This window comes from Callorhinus ursinus, unplaced genomic scaffold (genome assembly GCF_003265705.2).
Source record: "Callorhinus ursinus isolate GAN/ISIS: 27379988/994484 unplaced genomic scaffold, GSC_fseal_2.0 scaffold2, whole genome shotgun sequence".
Classification (NCBI taxonomy): Eukaryota; Metazoa; Chordata; class Mammalia; order Carnivora; family Otariidae; genus Callorhinus; species Callorhinus ursinus.
In genome coordinates, this window is record NW_027397064.1 from 51,325,400 (window position 1) to 51,344,385 (window position 18,986).

General features: G+C 36.2%; 1 protein-coding gene across 7 annotated transcripts in view; it reads left to right on the top strand.

Annotated features, from left to right (window-relative positions):
- Positions 1–18,986, top strand: part of ZNF385B (zinc finger protein 385B) — a 393,631-nt gene that overhangs the window by 26,693 nt on the left and 347,952 nt on the right. The window contains exon 1 of one of the 7 annotated variants that reach the window (XM_073881834.1): positions 6,598–6,618. The exons of the other annotated variants lie outside the window; for them this stretch is intronic. The gene's annotated coding sequence lies outside the window, so the exon portion shown is untranslated. Of the gene's footprint in view, positions 1–6,597; positions 6,619–18,986 lie in introns of those variants that run through there. 7 annotated transcript variants of the gene reach the window in all.

Below are 18,986 nucleotides of genomic sequence, written 5' to 3' on the forward strand. Positions count from 1 at the left end.
GTACAACAGGGATAATGTTCCAGCAAGTGCCACATTCCAAAGACCTTTGCTGAGGCTCTCCCAGCTCCCTCCTGCTCCAGCACCCACAGGCACTGTGGTGTACCTGTCTATACACACCTCATTAGGTTTAGGCCCCACCTGAATAACATGGACTAGAGCGTTCTTGGGGCCAAAACACATATGAAAGTGTCCCATTACCTCAAGAGTTCTCACCCCCCCACCAATTTTTTGAAAAATTTCAATTACACAGAAAAGTTGCAAAAACTTCATGTGGAGTCACCACATGAAGTCAATTGGTAATAATTTGCTACCTTTGCTTTATCTCTTTTCTCTATATAATATTTGACTAATCTCTATATAAATATTTGACTTGTTTTGTTTTGCTAAAGCATTTCAAAGTTAGTTGCAGACATCATGACATTTCACCCTTAAATACTTCACCATCTGTCTGATCGTGTCCAGAAAATTTAGCAATGTAATACTTTTATTTACTATATAGCCTATATTGAAATTTCCCCAATTGTCCCAGTCATGTACTTTATAGATGATCTTTGATGGTCATATTTCTTTTTCTCCTCTAATTCAGAACAGTCCCCCAGCCGCCGCCGCCACCTTCTTCTTCTTCTTCTTCGTCTTCGTCTTCGTCTTCTTCTTCTTCATCTTCGTCTTCATCTTCGTCTTCTCCTTCTCCTCCTTCTCCTCCTAATGGTATTGACATTTTTGAAGAGTACAAGTCGGTTACTCTAGAGGATCTCCTGTGATTTGGACTTGTCTGATGTTCCCTCATTATATTTAGGTTAAATGTATTTGGCAAGAATGCTCCATTGGTGATATTGTGTCCTTCATAGCGCATAATATCAGGTGTTATATCAGATGTTAGTTTGTCCTAATGTTGATGATATTAACTTCATCATTTGCTAAAGGTATATCTCCTAGGTTTCCCTATTGTAAAGATATCTTTCCCCCTTGACAATCAATAAATAATCTATGGGGAGATACTTTGAGACTCTGAATATCTTGTTTCCTAATAGCCTTTCACCTAATGATATTAGCATCCACAGATGCATCTTTCCAGAATCAGTTATTGCTATGGTGGTTGTGAGAATGATGATTTTCTATTTCTCTTGGTTTTTCCATCCTCATTAGTTGGCTTACTTTTCTAAAGAAAATTTTTCCTCCCCTTCCCCCCTTTAAAAAATCAGTATGAACTCAAGGATTTTTTAAAAAATTCAGAATGTTTTAATCCACTCCTATCATTATATGTTTTGATGCTATAATTGTCTCATTTGACTACTGAGAGCCCTTTCAGGCTGACATTTTCAATGTTTTGAGTACTTTTCTTTTTCTCTGGCATAGAAAGAAGGTCCAGGCTTAGTTTGTTATTTACCCTTCTCCAGACCAGGAATCAGTGATTTCTCTAAAATTTCATGGTTTCTTTTGGTGGAGCATGATATTCAGAAACCAACATCTTAGAGCTAGATGTGTTTATTGCTACCAAGATATCATTGCTTTCAGAATGAGGGTATCACTGCTTCTAGAACCATTTAGCAGACAGAGCAAGTAAACACACACACACACACACACACACACACACACACACAGAGGCAAGCACACACTCACATACACACGCAGGAGCTTTTACTGATACTTCTAATCCAAACACCACGGCATTCTTTTTTTTCCTTCCCCTCTTTGGTTTCTGAATCTCCCTTCTCCCCTAGAGGAAAGCCTAGGTCCCAACAATATCAATATACTAATAGTTACTCATTTATAGCTAACAATAACCCCTTCCCCAAATTTTAGAACTGTTACACCAATACCAGCATCAGACAAATGAAGTTCAAGATATTTTTGCCCTTCTTTTTGTCCTTAGAATATAACTCATTGAGGATATAAAAGTCATATGCTGTGTTCAAAAATTACCTGTTTTCTTTCTGTATTTTCTTCTGTAAGGGTATGTTATCTATTTGATATACAATTAGGTTTGTATGTGTTTAAAATCAATTTTTGTTTCCTCCATCCTTTCTTTCTTAAATTTTTAGCTTATTAATATGTAAAACATTAACATGGTTTAAAAGCCCCAGCTATATAAAAGGTATATTCATTTCTTCCAAGTTTTAAAAACACCATTACCATTTTTAACTTTAAGCTCTAATAAGACAGCTGTGTGTGTACTGGCCATTAGTATATAGGGCAGCTTTATCAAAATGGCATAATGGGTATCAATACACTTGTAAAACTTTAAAGGACCATGCAAATAATAATATTTCTTCTTGTTTTGATTCTAACATGAGTACTTTCCCCTTTTAATTTTTAATCTTCTAACTTTATATCTGAGAACTGTGTCCTGTTTTTTAAACAGGATACTGTGTGTGTGTGTGTTTTCCATTGTGTGGAAGTTCCCATTGGTTTCTTTTAGGCGTGCATCTTCTGTAGAGCAGTGTTTCTCATGGGTACTGCATCTTATTGTGAGGTCTAGAAATAGTTTCAAAGAAAAATTAAAAGGTCATTTTATTTATGTGATTTTCCTTTGTATTCTCTTGAAGTAGTCAAAATGAGGGCACATTTGGGGAAACAAAAGACTAGAACCTGAAAAATGGAGTCAAGTATTTAATTGTGTCTATACAAATAAAAATTTCCCAAAACATCTGATTGTTTGAAAAGTTACACACACACACACACACATATACACACAGATATTCTTCAGTGCGTCTGGGGGTGGTATACCTAGAGAAATGTAAAATAATGGGTTGTACAGACTTTAGAGAAGTCATAAAATAATTTTGAAAGACTTTTTATATAATGTTATCATTTTATACCCAAACCAGAGAAAATTCAAATGAATAAAATATTTCTTATTGAAGATAATGTCAGCACACTTCTGCTGTTTCCATGCTGCATTTATTCATGCAACAAAAATTAATTGCAGTTATATCTTGAATATTTTCTCTAAGTATATCTTACTTAATTCTTGGATGCCTTGATTATCAGTATGGAATGTGATAATTATTATTAAATGTATACTTAACAATCTAGGCTGATAAATTGTTACCCTAAAGAACACGCATACCCTGGGAACTTACAGGATGGCTCAGATTTGGCTTAGCCATCTTTCAGAAGTGGGGTGGTGGGTTGCTTGGTGCCTGGTTTGTTTTTCTGATTTGGTCAGCTAAAGTGGGGTGGGTAATATAGGCTGGGTGTCCTAGAACAGTGCTTTCCTTTACTAAAAACGAATCAAAAAATTTTAAAGTCCACAAAACTTCCTCTTACTTATCCAAATTCCTCCTTTGGAAGGTTTATGTATATTAACATTTTAAAAATGTAAATAACGACCCAGGAAAGATTAAGCTCCTTTCAGCTATTTATTTTGAAGTTTGATTAATTCATTTATAGTCATTCATTCATTTATATTTATTTATTCATTCATTCATTCATTCATTTATTTTAGAGAGAGAGAGAACATGCAAGCAGGGGAAGGGGCAGAGAGAGGGGGAGACAGAGAGAATCCCAAGCCGACTCCTGTTGAGCGTGGAGCCTGGTAGATGCAGGGCTAGATCTCATGACCCTGAGACCATGAGCTGAAGTCAAAAGTTGGCCACATAACCAACTGAGCCACCCAGGTGCTCCTGATTTATCTTAATTTGTTTGCTTTCCTTCTAAATCCTAGAAGAGCTGTAGTGACAGTGCATTTTTAAAAGAAGAGGTGAATATTTTGTAGCACATAGGAAACTTCAAGGAACATCCTGGGATGGATGCCCAGTGAAGTGGGGAAGCGAGGGAGTAGGCAGCTAAGGAGGGCATTGGTAGGAAGAGGGAGATTCCTTTGTAAATGTAGCCTAAGGCCAAACTTTTCCTCTTTTTCGGTTTTGCGTAGGGCCTTGGTTATCCAAAATCATCCAAGATACCAAATGCAACTCATCTTCCTAATACTAACACAGGTTGATTAATCTGACTGTTCAGCTATTCTAAGACTTGTCTATAGAAAGAGGCTCTGCTACAGAACCTCAAACCCACTGATGATGTTTAATGCTAAAGCAGTCTTGCCTAAATTAAAATGAAACTCTACACCCTATCATAATTTGTTTCTGCCTTGTGGCTGGGTGTTTTTTCTCTGTCACAAGAACCAATAATCTATAAGGTACCAAATCCATGAATCAGAGAACTGGAAGATCCTCAGAGATTTTCTCTATCGATCTCTTGAAACTGAGGTCACAAGAGACAGATGTGGTTGGCGCAGGACTGGCAGAGCTGAGACTACAGCTCTGGTCTTCTGACTCCTGGCCCAGGGCTCGGACCCGCCGCCTTTGTGCCTATTACTTGCTCTAACCAAAGTGACCTCTCTTTTTTCCCTTGGAAGGAGCATTTGAGCAGACTTCTGGGCCATGAAAGCATTGGTATCTGCTTGAAAGGAAGTCTACTTCTAGAAAACTGGAGATTATGCTTTCAGTTCATACAAGTATTGCCAAGTATTTGTAGGTTATGGATAGTTTTTTTAAAAAATACATAATTTAGATTATAAGCCCATTTTTACTGATATTTTTCAGGTGAACTAATCTGATAAAGTTGGAATCCGTGGGAGATATTCATGTAATTTTATTGGATCTTTACTGTGTAGTAAAATGCAATGTAGTACTGTGGTCTAAGATGCATAGTGAGGTTGGTCAGCCTATTTACCATTTACTAGCTAAGTGAATGGGGAAAGGTCCTGCTTCCTTATTTGAAAGACAAGGATAACAATACCTACCTCATAAGGTCATGTGAGGATTAAAATTAGCAAATAGGTAAAATCTGAAGCATAGTGCCAGGCACTTTGTAAATGCACAGTAACTGTTATCCATCATCATCATTATTATTACTAATACTGCCAGAAAAGGAAGGCTGTATAGACCAGGCGCCTTAAGTTCAGGATTCAAGTGCAATTTCTCTTGTTTTCCATTTCGTGAGTATTATAGTATATTTTCAAAAATGTTAACTGCCTGAAAGTAAAAATCAGTTTATCTAATTTTTTTAATTGATAGGCTTTATATTTTAGAGCAGTTTTAGGTTTACACAAAATCAGAGGAGAAAGTATATGGTTCCCTATTATACTCCCTACATCAGTTTTCCCTACTGTTAACATCTTGCACTGGTGTGGTACATTTGTTACAACTGATGAACCAATATTGATACATTACTATTAACTAAATTCCATAGTTTACATTAGGGTTTGCCCTTTGTGTTGTACTGTTCTATGAGTTTTGCCAAATGCTTATTGTTACCCACCATTACAGTACCCTACAGAATAGTTTTACTGTCCTAAAAATTCCATGCTCCACTTTCCCTTCCTTCCCCAGCCACTGAAAACCACTGATCTTGTTTATTATCCTCATCGTTTTGCCTTTTCCAGAACGTCATATACTTGGAGTCATGTAGTACGTGGCCTTTTCAGCTTGGCTTCTTTCACTTAGCAAATATGCTTTTAAGGCTCCCCTCCCACATTGTCTTTTGTGGCTTGATAGCTCATTTATTTTATTGCTCGGTAATATTCCTTTGTCTGGATATAATACCATTTCTTTATGCATTCACCTATTTGAAGGATATCTTGGTCACTTCTAAACTGGGCAATTATGAATAAAGCTGTTGTAATCATTTGCGTGCAGGTCTGGACAATTTGGGTAAATACCTCGGAGCATGATTGCTGGATCATATGGTAAGACTGTGTTTAGCTCTGTAAGAAATTGTGTGTCTTCCAAAGTAGCTGTACATTTTACATCCTTACCAGTAATAAATGAGTGTTCCTGTTGCTCCACATCCTCTGCAGCATTTGGTGTTGTCACTGTTTCCACCATTATAATAGAATCGCAACCATTCTCAAAGGTATGTAGTAGTATCTCTTTGTGGTTTTAATTTGCATTTTCTTAATGATATATGATGTGAGCATCTTTTCATATGCTTATTTGCCATCTGCCTATCCTCTTTGATGAGGTGTCCGGATCGGATCTTTTGCCCTTTTTAAATTGGGTTATTTCTTTTCTTACTGTTAGGTTTTGAGATTTCTTTGTATTTTGGGGACACATGTTCTTTATCAGATAGATGTTTTGCAAATATTTTCTCCCAGCCTGTGGCTTGTGTTTTCATTCTCTTAACAGTGTCTCCACAGAATAGAAGCTTTTAATTTCAGTAAAGTTCCACTTACCAAATTTTCTTTTATAGATTATGGTTTTGGTGTTGCATCTAAAAACTCATTGCCCAATCCAAGGTCACCAAGATTTTCTCCTATGTTATCTTCTAGAAGTTTTAGTTTTGTGTTTTACATTTATGTTTATGATCTTGAGTTACTTTTTGTGAAAGGTATAAGGTTAGTGTCTAGATTCATTTTTTTTGCATGTGAACATTCAGTTACTTAATTTTTCTCTAGTAAGTGAATTGACATTATTCTTGAAGATACTTATAAGAAGATTTTTCTTTTATAGGAAGATATTTTAATCACTGAAAATCTGGGAGACTATTTTCAATGAACAAAGTGTCTTCAACTTTGTGGAGAAATATTATCAGGAACATGGAATTGTTTATGAGTGAAGCATTTTGACATTTGGTCTTTCATCATATTTTAGAATGATTTGGAAAGACTGTGGAATGGTGTGTATGATTTATAGCTGGTTGTGTTTCTTAACTAAAACTTAGCCACTCAATAAAATGTTTTGTATAGTTATTGTTCAAACTCTCCCACTCTCTTATAACTTGTTTTTAATCTATTTCATTCTTTGAGCTACTGTTTGGGGGACTGTTGAAATGCTTGACACTCTTTCTCTCTCTCTCTCTCCCTCTCTTTCACTGTACTTGGCTAGCAAGCCTTAACATCTGCTGACATTATTGATCCTAGGAATAAAAACGTGAGATGATCTCTGGGAAAATTTCCAGGCTTAGAGCCCTGGCAATCCATTAAACCCATATATTTCAAATCATTGCAGTCTTATGAAATATTTTCAGAAATACAGTTGTCAGTGATTTGGTTACATAGGTCTGTTTGAAAGAAAACTTTTAAAGTTCTTCTTGAAATGATTTGTATTTTTCAAACTCTCAAACTTCATGAAAACCAAGAGCCATTTTTTTCTAGAAATGTTTCCTGTTAGATTCTCTGGGTATGTTCTTTTTAGCGGTAATGTAACCACTCACAGTATGATGGTTTGCTTAATGTTGAAGCAAATTACCTGAGAGACAAAACTGAATGAAGGATTTATTCTTTTAAAAATTTTACTTAATCAAGCAACAAAGCAGAAATGGGTTTATATTGTACTTTAAATAAAGAGTTGCCCAAATAAAAGGCCATTATTCCTAAATGATGTGTGATATGGTGGGATCACAGTGAAGGAAATGTACAATTTAATAAAAAATGTTTAAATTTTGGTCTAGATATTCTTTGGAGAATATGTTTATACCTCTTATATTCTTTTGTGGTTTCATACATACCTTCATCTTGTATTTGCTCCCAGCTTGAAAGTATCAGTGTTACAAACAATAAGTGAATAAAGCACAAGTATATATATCTATGTCCCCAAAGCACAAAGTGTTCATAGCAACATCATTTGTAATAGCCCCAACTGGAAAATACTCAAATATCATTTTGCAGGAGACTGTATTCTCAATGAAGGCAGCACTTAATATGTAGCAGTTAATACTAGGGGGCCAGGAAATGTGGGAAGTTCTGGTTATAAGATATGTGTTTAAGGTTAGTTTTTTAGAAAAAGAATATTCAGTATTATTTATTTATTTATTTTACATTTTTTTATTAACATATAATGGATTATTTGTTTCAGGGGTACAGGTCTGTGATTCATTAGTCTTACAAAATTCACAGCAAGTACTATGAATTATTGATTTATATTTTGCATGTCAAAATTCAGTATTTCAAATAAATTATATTTGTAAGGCTATAAATATAAAACACTAATTTCCCACTGAGTTATCATTTCCTTAAAATGCTATATGTGCTGTTATGAAATCAGCTGTTAAATATTTGAAATTGTGGAAGAGTCTTTAAAGTCTTTAATGACTTACCATTGCCCGTAGGATAGAATTTTAATTTTGGGGGGAAGCATGTAAGGACCACTGTGATCTGGACTCTTCCTGAATCTCCTAATTCACCCTTCTCTTAATAACTCCCGTCATGCTCTCTTCAAAATACCTAGCTGTTTGCAATTCTCTGAACACTTTTTTTTTTCCCAAATCTACAAGTCTTTCCTCCAGCTGTTCCTTGTGCCTTCCTTCTCCCCCATGCTCCCATCATATTTATACATTTTTGACCACTGTATCCCTGGTACTTAACACTGTATGTGGCACATGGGGGGCTGTAGTAAATTGAGGGCAAGTTGAAGAGTTTATCATTCTTTTATAGTGTGTTATATCATTTTATCTCCTTAAATAATTATATATCTCTCTTTAACATCATTAAATGTAGGATGAGTTTCTAATTTGTCTTCTGTCCACTGTAGTACTTAGAACATGGTAGGAACTTAATAAGTGTTGATTGGATGAAGAGTTTGAATGTTTTGAATTGATACATAAACCAGAAGTCAACTAAATTGTCTCTTAAGTATGCCTTATGAAATTTAACCTCAAACTTACCTTTCTTATTACATTATTTATCAATGCAGGAGCTGCTGCTATTCATTTTTAGCATATATTTTGTGGTAGGTGGTAGGCACTGAGAGGAATCTAAGCAAGAATTTTATCCTAGACAATATATAAGGCAGATGAGAGAGAAACAGAACCAGTTCATTTTAGGTACAGATCCATTGTGTGCATTGTGGAGAAATATTTTGCTACTGACCTCCTACTCAAAGGGAATGTGCTAAATACTCTAAAGGCACCACTGAAGAATATTTTTGCTTTTCAGCCAAGCTACCAATAGAGCTCTTTGCTTCATAGAGATGGATGGGGCTCGGGAAAGTGGTGTCTAAGTATTTTAACAGGAATGAAATCAGTCATCAAGTTAGAGTTGCAATGTCTTTTCATTCTTATGAACAAGCCTGCCTTTCATCTTCATCTCTGAAGAAAACCCATGAGTGCACCAAAGCCCTTGCTAGTTTTGTTGTTGTTTTATTTGTGGCTTTATAGAGTTGTGTTAAGGACCAAGCACTGTCAGTCTTTGTGGAAATACTCTTTCCCTTCCTAAGGCCCTGGCAAAATTTCTCCCTTGTTCATTTTAAACATTGAACTCCATTCCTGTTTGACAGTTTCAAACCCTAAAGTCTGATGAGTGTGAGGGTGGTAGGTACATTCTGGATAACTGTTTTCCATACTTCAATTACTTCTTTGTCTATCTTTTTTCTTCTAATTTTAGACTCTCACTTTTGGGTCATGAGAAAGTGGCTCACAGAGACAATGTAAAATTTAAAAAGGAGGATTTCCCCACATTGATTCTCACTGCAGCCTGCAGAGCTGACGAAGGGGATGGCATCAGGATACTGACAGTGGAATTCTAGGGTCCTGGGAGGAAGGGGATGACAGTGAAAGAGGAGGTTGGGGATAGCAAATCGTGAAAGCCATGACTTAGTGGGGGAAGAAGGTGTTGCCACCTCCCTACTTTACCCGCTCATGTCCTTGAAATGACACTGAATCTCAAGGTTTCATGGTGAAGTAGGACTTAACAATAATGTAATGAAGTGGCAAAAGGCAGAAAGGTCCATTCCAGGGGTGCCTGGGTGGCTCAGTCGTTAAGCGTCTGCCTTCGGCTCAGGTCATGATCCCAGGGTCCTGGGATCGAGCCCCTCATCAGGCTCCCTGCTCGGTGGGGAGCCTGCTTCTCCCTCTGCCACTCCCCCCTGCTTGTGTTCCCTCTCTCGCTGTGTCTCTCTCTCTCTGTCAAATAAATAAATAAAATCTTAAAAAAAAAAAAAAGGTCCATTCCAGAAAGGTTTGGTGTGTCCTCTTTTGGAGACTTTGGCTTTAAAACATTATTACGGCTTAACTGATAATGTATAGGTGCAGCTAACTAATCTGAGTTTTAAGATAAACTCTCAAGTAATTTAGAGAACCGGAAATTAGATGTTTTTTAAGCTTGGCTTTATTCTTTTAGAATAGTGGGGGTAGTTTATTTTGTTAATCTCTATTCTTTAGGAGGAAAAGAACTAAAGAACTGTGTCTTTGTAATAACCTGTTTGAGGCTATCAAAACAGTGCTTCACCCACAGCTCAAAACCTCTGAATACTTAGACTAAATTTAGACTGAGTGAATTTAAATTTTATTTTAATTTCTGTCACTTAAAAATTAAAAAAAAATGTAAATGAATAGATAGCCATCAGAGACTGGACTGGCTTTGCTTTTGTAAATGAGGGATTAGGATTTGTCTGTTCTATAAAGGACACCATGCATTTAGATTATACATAATCTGATTGTATTGCAATACAAAGGCCATTCAAGTCAGCTCAGTGTCCAGGGTCTGTAAACACCATATGACCACTGATTGGTCCAGGGAAGAGTATTAACACAAGATAATGATGAGTTTTAATCCACATCCCTAAAGCACAACAGCTGTGGCTTTAAATGAGTTTTCTATCAGACTTTAGAAATGATGCTTTATTTCTTAAAACATGATAAATTGAATTACTTTTTTTTACTCATGCAAAGAGTATATACTATTTAACATTATTTTGATTTGATTAGTTTTCTTGTTTCAGTTTTATTTAGAATACAAAACAGATGTTTGACGTTCATTTAAAATTAGACTGACCATGTAATTTATTGTACAAAGCAGTACTCTCTTGAAAGTGGAAGTATTAATAGTTTCCCAGGGACAAAAGGCATAAACCAGGAATCTTCTGGATAAGCCAGTATGTATGGCCATGCTATTTAAAAGCCACATTTTAATTTTTATTTTCATTTTCCAATAAAGTTATAAAATCACAATTAAAATATTAGAGAACCAAATATCCTTTCCAAGTGTGATTCAAAATATGTGGTGCTTGAGGAATGAAAAAACAAGAAAAAAGCAAAACATGGGTCTCTGGCCACAGTGAGTTTTTTAAATGACAAGTTTGTTTAAATCTGATTTCCAAATTTTATTTTCTTTGCATCTCTTGATTCTCAAATGTATTGAGTTTGTATAGCAAGCATGTATTCAGCATTTGTTCTCTATATGTTTGTATTCTGCTAATGTCATTATTCATATTGCACCTGCTATATGGAAAATGTTACGCTATTCTGTGTGAGACATTGCAAGGAATAGAAAGTACAGAAGAATCACAACCTGATAAATGTCATGGATTTAGTTTCATAGTCAGCATTTGCTGGTTGACTCTCAAACATCCCTTCTCTCTTTCAAATACAGTGCCCCAAATGTCCTAACCATGAAGTCTGGGCAACACAGACCTCTCCTTCTGCTCCAAAAAGGCCCTGATTGGTTTAAGCAATCTGTGTTTCCCATCCCCTAAGTCACAATGACTTTTTTAGGGATAGCCATGAGGAACAGATGTGTACAACTACAGTGGATACCGGCATTTTAATTGAACTACTAGGGAAACAGACTATGACTTTCCTACTGAAAGCAATTGAAGCTGTAGCTTTAGGATGTTCTACAGATCATCTGAAGATCAAAACAAGTCTTTGGGTGCATATGACACCAAAGTTCAGAGGTTTGGTATAAAGATAGTCTTGGTGGCATTGTTCAGCTGCTGGATCAAGCCAAACCCTGTCACTGGAGTTTTTGGTTACATGAACCAATAACTTTACTCACTTAAAAAAAAAAAAAAAAACAGCTTTTCTTGCAGTAACTTTTATTAATAACTTTTATTACTCAGGGCTTTGAGTTGCAGTTTTAGTTACTTGCAGTCAAAGACTTCCTAACTAATAACTGCAAACCATTTTGATTTGAGAAAGTCAGGATGCTTCTGTACAAAGAGAAACAATGGGAACAAAGAGAAAGGAATGCTAGGAAAATGTTTCAGACTCACTTGATAGTGAGAAAGCTAAGAAGTTGTTAAAAATTAAAGCAGCTTTGTGGCCTTGGGTGTCCTAGAAGGGGGAGCTGGATATAAAAGTAAACTTGACAGGGGCGCCTGGGTGGCTCACTCATCAGTTAAGCATTCGATTTTGGCTCAGGTCATGATCTCAGGGTGCTGGGATTGAGCCCTGAGTGGGATTCCATGGTCAGCAGGTAGTCTGCTTGAGGATTCTTTCTCTCTCTCTGCCCCTCCCCCCACTCATGCACTCTCTCTCAAATAAATAAATCTTTAAAAAAAATTAAAAAATTAAACTTGCCTAGTCATAGCAAGCGTCTTCATCTTTTTATCCATAATTAAAATTCACCTGTTTGTGAGACTCGCAGTGCAGCTATGTAGCTGAACACAGCACTTGTACTCAATATTTTATGGTAACTGAAGAATTGATGTGTGGGGACAAGATCCAGGCAGAAGACTAGGTCTCACTATCGTTACCTCAACTACTTTATCTCCCTTATAGAATCGAGGTTAGTAAATTGGAATATTTCTTCAGCCAGTCCTTCATGACCAGGATAAAGTTATCTTTTGTTTCATTATGAATTCTGAGCTCTTGAAAACTAGATATTTGTATTGTTTTTTAAAATTTCCTTCTCAAATGGACAGAACCCATCTGTAGAAGTTTTCCTTATATAGGCCAAAACCTGTTTTTTTCCCCCTTACAACCTCCAAGTTATATAATCACTAACAGAACTTTAATATCTAAGAACCTTTTTTTTCAACAAATTTTTATAAAAAGTATGAGTCTGGTGTCATGTCCTATATGTAATTGGTGGCTTATTCCCCACAAGCCTAGACTTTCCATTTTGATGTGTTCATTTTTGTGTGCAAGAAAATAATTCTTTAGAATGGAAAAATATTCAAACGACTTAATTTTTTTAAGCCTTGATGATCTGGGATCTTTGGACTTTCAGTTCTGGGAGAGATTTCTGGATTTATTCTGTCTTATCTTGATAGGTAAATGGTATTCACTTGCTAGCCTGAGGTACAGATTAAAGTTCCAAAAATCAGGACCCCTGGGTGGCTCAGTCGGTTAAGCGTCTGCCTTCGGCTCAGGTCATGATCCCAGCGTCCTGGGATGGAGCTCCACATCGGGCTCCCTGCTCAGCGGGAAGCCTGCTTCTCCCTCACTCTCTGCCCCCCCTGCTTGTGATCTCTCTCTCTCTCGCTTTGACAAATAAATAAATAAAATCTTAAAAAAAGTAAAGTTCAAAAATCTCGGGAAGTTAGAGTCAGTCTATGGAGATAACATTCAGAACTCAAATGTCCTTTATGGCTTAGGAATGGCACCTTCTATGAGTGCAGGACCCAACCAAACCTTGACCACTAGGGTTTATGTTGCTGCAGCTGCTAATTAGGGTTATGCTGAGTCAGAATATTAAAATTTTCATCATTATTACCTTTATGCTGTTTTTGAACTTTAAAGTACTTTCCAAAAAAAAAATTGATTTTACATTTAGTCTATTGCCTTTAGTTCAAAGCTAGTTTTGAATAAAGTGATGTACTAAGCTCCATTAGTTTAATAACTCTAAACTGTGGAATGGACTCACACTTGGAAAATGTATGCTTCATAGGAGTGACTGGCAATCCTCTTTGAAGAAGAGGCATAAGAGTCCTGGAGAAGAAAGACAAAATCCTATTAACTCACTTGTTCCCACTGTCCTTCATAAATCACTGTTTAGTAGACTTTTACTTAACTCATTACCTCAGCACAAAATGTAGTTTAGAAATCTATTGTGTAGATTTTCTTTCATGAAAACTCTGGAATTTAATTACTTAATAAGAATTCTGTAGGCTTCTTTGGAGGTGACCACAATGTGTGTGTGTTGCTGTTACTTTATTTTAAATTTTTTTGTTATGTTAATCACCATACATTACATCATTAGTTTTTGATGTAGTGGTCCATGATTCATTGTTTGTGCATAACACCCAGTGCTCCATGCAGAACGTGCCCTCCTTAATACCCATCACCAGGCTAACCCATCCCCCCACCCCCCTCCTCTTTAGAACCCTCAGTTTGTTTCTCAGAGTCCATCATCTTTCATGGTTCCTCTCCCCCTCTGATTTCCCCCCCTTCATTCCTCCCCTCCTGCTATCTTCTTCTTTTTTTTTTTAAATAGGAAACTTTGTGTTATGTAGCAGAACAGGGTGAATTTCAAGTATATTTTATCGCTCATTAATTATCTCAGTTTTGTCTCTTAGGACAAGATAGAGGCACTTTTTTTTTTCTTGCAGCTTATTTTGTCATTCCAGTCAGATTAATGAATTATGAACTATACCATTTCATTAGGGTAATAAGAACTAAGAGAAGATATTTTCCTGGGAGACCTCTGCTTGGAATATATCATTAATCATATTCCGCAAGAACTATAGTCAAGGCTGAACTGGGAACGCTAGTTTTTCTGGTTCATACCAAGATGGGGGAGCAGGTTGTCATTTAGTCTGTCTTGGGTAATGTATGTCTGAGGAAAATGGCTAGATAAGGAATGACATCTTAAAATTGTCTTGTATTTTGATCTCTGTCAGAGGTCTGAAGAGTTGCATGTGAAACTGTGAAGCATTTTTACAAAAAGTGGAAGTCATTTAACAAGACTTTGTTTTTAGTTCCACATGTGGTTTTTAAACCAAGAAGTATAAAATGTAAAAATGACTAACTGAGTGTTGGAGGTTTTACTTATTTTCTCAGCAGCTTCTACCTTGATCCCAACCCCCTGAATTTCCTATTCTTCCTTTGTTGGAGGAAATCCAAATGTCTAACAGGATATTTTAAATGATTAACATGAGCAGTTCTGATATTAAATGGTTTTAAAGAATTTAAATTATGAGGATCTTCTTAATTGCCCCCAAATGACTCAGTTTGTGATTACTACTTAAAAAGTGGCATAGCGAGGTGGGAAGAGAAGGAGGGAGTGGGGGAGGGAGAGCGAATGAGCCGCACTTGGAGGATAGGGAGTTTGTGTTCACTTACCAGTTGCAGAGCCAAGCACCTGAAAAGATAACAGCCTTTCCTTCAATAAGTAGTTTGAATATAAAAAAGGAAAAAAAAATGTTTTGTAGAAAACTTTTGCAAAAAGTTCCATTTGAAATCTCTTATTAGTTTTGATAGGTTGGATTGGTGAACACAAATAGGAAATTTGGCAGTTGTTTCTAGGATTGAAATAGAGAAAAGAGGCACAGAGTAGTAAGTTGAGATTTAGCAATAGCTAATAATATTATTAGGGTTTTAATATCTCAGGTGGACACCCCCCATTCATAAATCTCTTTTTTTAGACTTAGAATATTTACAGGAAAAAGGAAACATTCCCCCCAGATCAAAGAAAAAAATAGTAATACAACTGTGGACTTTAAAGAAAGTAACAAAAGAAGAAAACTGCATCTCAAAGTTATGCTTTGCAGTGAGAAACATATTTATAGATATATTTATAACCCTAAGATTTCTTGTTGCTTAAAAATAAAATTTGAAAATAAATTAGTGAAACATTCAACTCTAGATATTTGGGAGGAAAAAGAGTCCTGAAACAGAATAACAACAATGAACTTAAACAATAAGAATTAATTAATAATAGGAACAAAACACAGAATTTAATGTTAGAAAATGGACAAACAATAGAATTGATGAATGATGTATCTAAGATTAGTTTAAAGTAAAACAATAAAATAAACATTTGGTAAATAGAATAAAGAAAGAGACAAAAACACAAACACATTTAAGAATGAGAAAAGGACTATGGCCACAGTCAAAAGAGATTAAAAACTATGCCAGTACTCTGTGTAGCTTCATGCAGATATACTTGAAAATCTTCATGAAATCTCCGTGTTAATTCCCATTAGTAAAACCAAAGCTCTGTAGTAAACTAGAAAAGAGAATTTTTCAGTAATTATTATAGAAAAGTATTAGGCTTTTATTTACAAAAAACAAAAGCTCTTATAGCTCAGAAAAACACATCAGTGGGACATTTGGATTGATATAAACATATCTACACACACAGATACCCTCACACACATTCACCTATATATACATATATACACACGCCCAGGGCATTTGGAAAGTCTAGAAACATAAGATAAACTTATTTTCAACAGTATGCTAGTTGCATTATCAAAAAATATTCCCAGTACATTTTTCTTTGACCTCTAGATGCCTTTCCAGGGTAAGTACCTGAAGCAATCTGTCTAATTATTAATCTGAAAAAAGTACTGTACGTATACCACAGAGTGTCCAGAAAGTCTGTAAACCAAGCAATATGGTGCATTAATAGAATGTCAGCAATTGTGGTGGCTGTTGACTCAAGTGTACCTAGTCCTCATTCCTCCCGGGATGAAGAGGCCAAGATTATTTTTTAAGAGCCTGAGCATCTCCTCTCTGCAAGGGGAAAACTAAAAATGGGGTTTTCTTCTCAGGGGGAACATTAAGTTGGGCTGCCCAAAAGGAAATATGGTTTCAAGACTTGAAAGAGGCAGAAGGATCCCATGTAGAGCTGTGGGTAATGAAACACAAAGTAGAGTGGCAGGGGCCCACCCCCACTCCCACGGGGGATCTTGGAGGTGATCGGACCTGTGTGTGACAGACGGATGAAATGACTGAGGAGGAGGTGGGGCCACAAGCAAGGGAGACCTGGGTTTTCTAGACACATAAAGATTCCAGGGTCTGCCACTGATGTGGAGGGAGAAGTGGGGCCCCTACCTTTAACCTGTCCTTGGGTTTTAGGCCCCAGAATCTCAGTGGTGACCATGACAGACTGAAAGCCACAGCCTGTCCTCAAGTTTGCTGAATTCCTTGGCACTCTTGTGAGACCAGGGTGGGAAGGAGTATGAATAACAAATACTGTTGGCTGACAGATTTTATTTGATTTAGAAAATAAAGCAGGGTGACATTAGATGGTGGAGCAAATTTTTATTTGTGTGTGTGTGTGTTTACAAATGTGCATATATTTATGCACACATGTCTCTGAGATGCTGGCAGAAAACACTCTGAAATATTAGCTGAGTTCTAGAAAGAAAGCCTGCCTTTGCTACTTTCGATCTGATGAAGAGGCTTTTGGAGCTGGAACCTTGGGGAAGTGCAGCTCCCCTGGATGAGTTTGATGTTCTTTCAGGTTTATCTTGGGGTTTATAAAACTCAATGAGCACTAAAGCCAGCATCGAAGATGAGAGTGTTTTTATCTTTTCCATTGACCTGCATGTGGTACTTCCCCTCCCAGTCAGCTCTGGAGAGCAAAGCAGAGTGAACTGACCTGAAGTGTGTTATGCGAATCAAAATACAGTTATAATCTAACATATGGAGCAGTGCTTCATGGTACTTAGTTTTAAAAAATGTTGAAACATTTCTGCAGGGTACATTTTATGTTTTATATATAACATAATCATTCAGAAATTATTTGTTAAGGCCTAATTTAAAATAAAGTGGTGTTTAATCAAGAGACAATCAATTATAATACTGACTTAAAGAGTCTTTTATTGAAGGGAAAATTATTTCATTATATCAGGTTATTTTAAACTTGAAGAAAAATAGCATTCTGCCAACTTATAAAGTGGTAATGTTTAAATCAACTGAAATCTGCATGCCCTGCTGCTAAATAATTTTAGAATATTTTTCACACTTAATTTTTATTGAGTTTAATTAAGACATTTGGAGGTACCTGCCCTTATGTAGGAATGGCAAATTTTGATGAAACTGTCTTTACTTTCATAATTTTTAAGAAAACGTTCCCATTATACAGTATGCAAGAAAATGAAAAGACTAGTCCTTCCTACCTGTTACATGTGCGCACGTGCACGCCCACACACACCACACACCACACACACACACACACACACATACACAGTAATACCCACACATACAGGGTTAAACTTTTGCTCTTTCTCCCCACTGTTTTGTAGCTAACTTCTGACTTTTTTGTCCTTAGTTTATACATTTCTTTTGATCTTTGACTTGGAAGTGGGTGACTCAGACCAATTATTTCATGTGATTACCTTTGGGATGAGATTGATGATTTTGATACTGGCTCATTTTTATTATTTGCATGTCGTTTAAGAGAAAGAACTTCAAGAACTTACTCTGCTTTCATATGCCAAAGCAAGTGTTGAGGAGAAGATTATATAAGTAGATGAGAAAATTGCCTTTCACACATATTTGTTGAGTCAACAGGGTCAGATGAGAAGGTGGCAAAGAATATATCATGCAACTCAAGAAACAACGCTTTATTTTGCCATATTGCAGATAAGTGTTCTTTCTGTGTCACTTTATGCTATGTTTTATTACTTGCTTCCCTTGACTATGATAATTTACCAATTAAGAAGTAATGTGCAACAGAGTAGTCATAAAAGTGAGTATTTCGATAGAAGACTAAATAAAAAGGTGGGTAATCGACTTGCCTTTTTGAAACCGAGAGCTTTCTGTTTGTGAATATATAAGGATAGATATATGTCATTGTTCTGCTTTCAGCAGAGTTGGAAATGCCCACTGTTCTTCACAGTAAAAGCTTCATTTTTGCGAGTAAAAGATTGGAAGGCACCATCTGGGACATATCGTATGTTCATGTTTCTTCAAGAGAATCTGAAAATCATACTTTTGGGATTTTGTTGCTAATGAAGAAGAGAAAGGGGGAGAAAGCTTCCATAAATTGCACCTGGTCTATTGATGCCTTTCTTATAAAAATTGAAATGAAATCTAAGAATGGTAATTGAAGTATCCTGTATTATATCCAGAAGGATACCATTAATATTTCTGAAATTGCATATTTAAAAATTGTGGGATTTTATTTAGATAAATATTTTGTTTGGTCACTTTCCTGGTCTTGCTAGTTGGATAAGAAAATTTGGGGAAATGTGCTTAGGACAAACATTGAACTTTTATTTGGGAAGCCCCTATTTGGTGTAGTCTTTAGAGAAATTGTTGGTCTCCTATATAGAAACCTAAACAGAAGGAAGATCCTTTTGTTCTCTGCCTCCCTCCTTCCCCAGTAAGACCAGAAAAGCCCCATCGACCATGCCAATAATTCCATTTTTTTT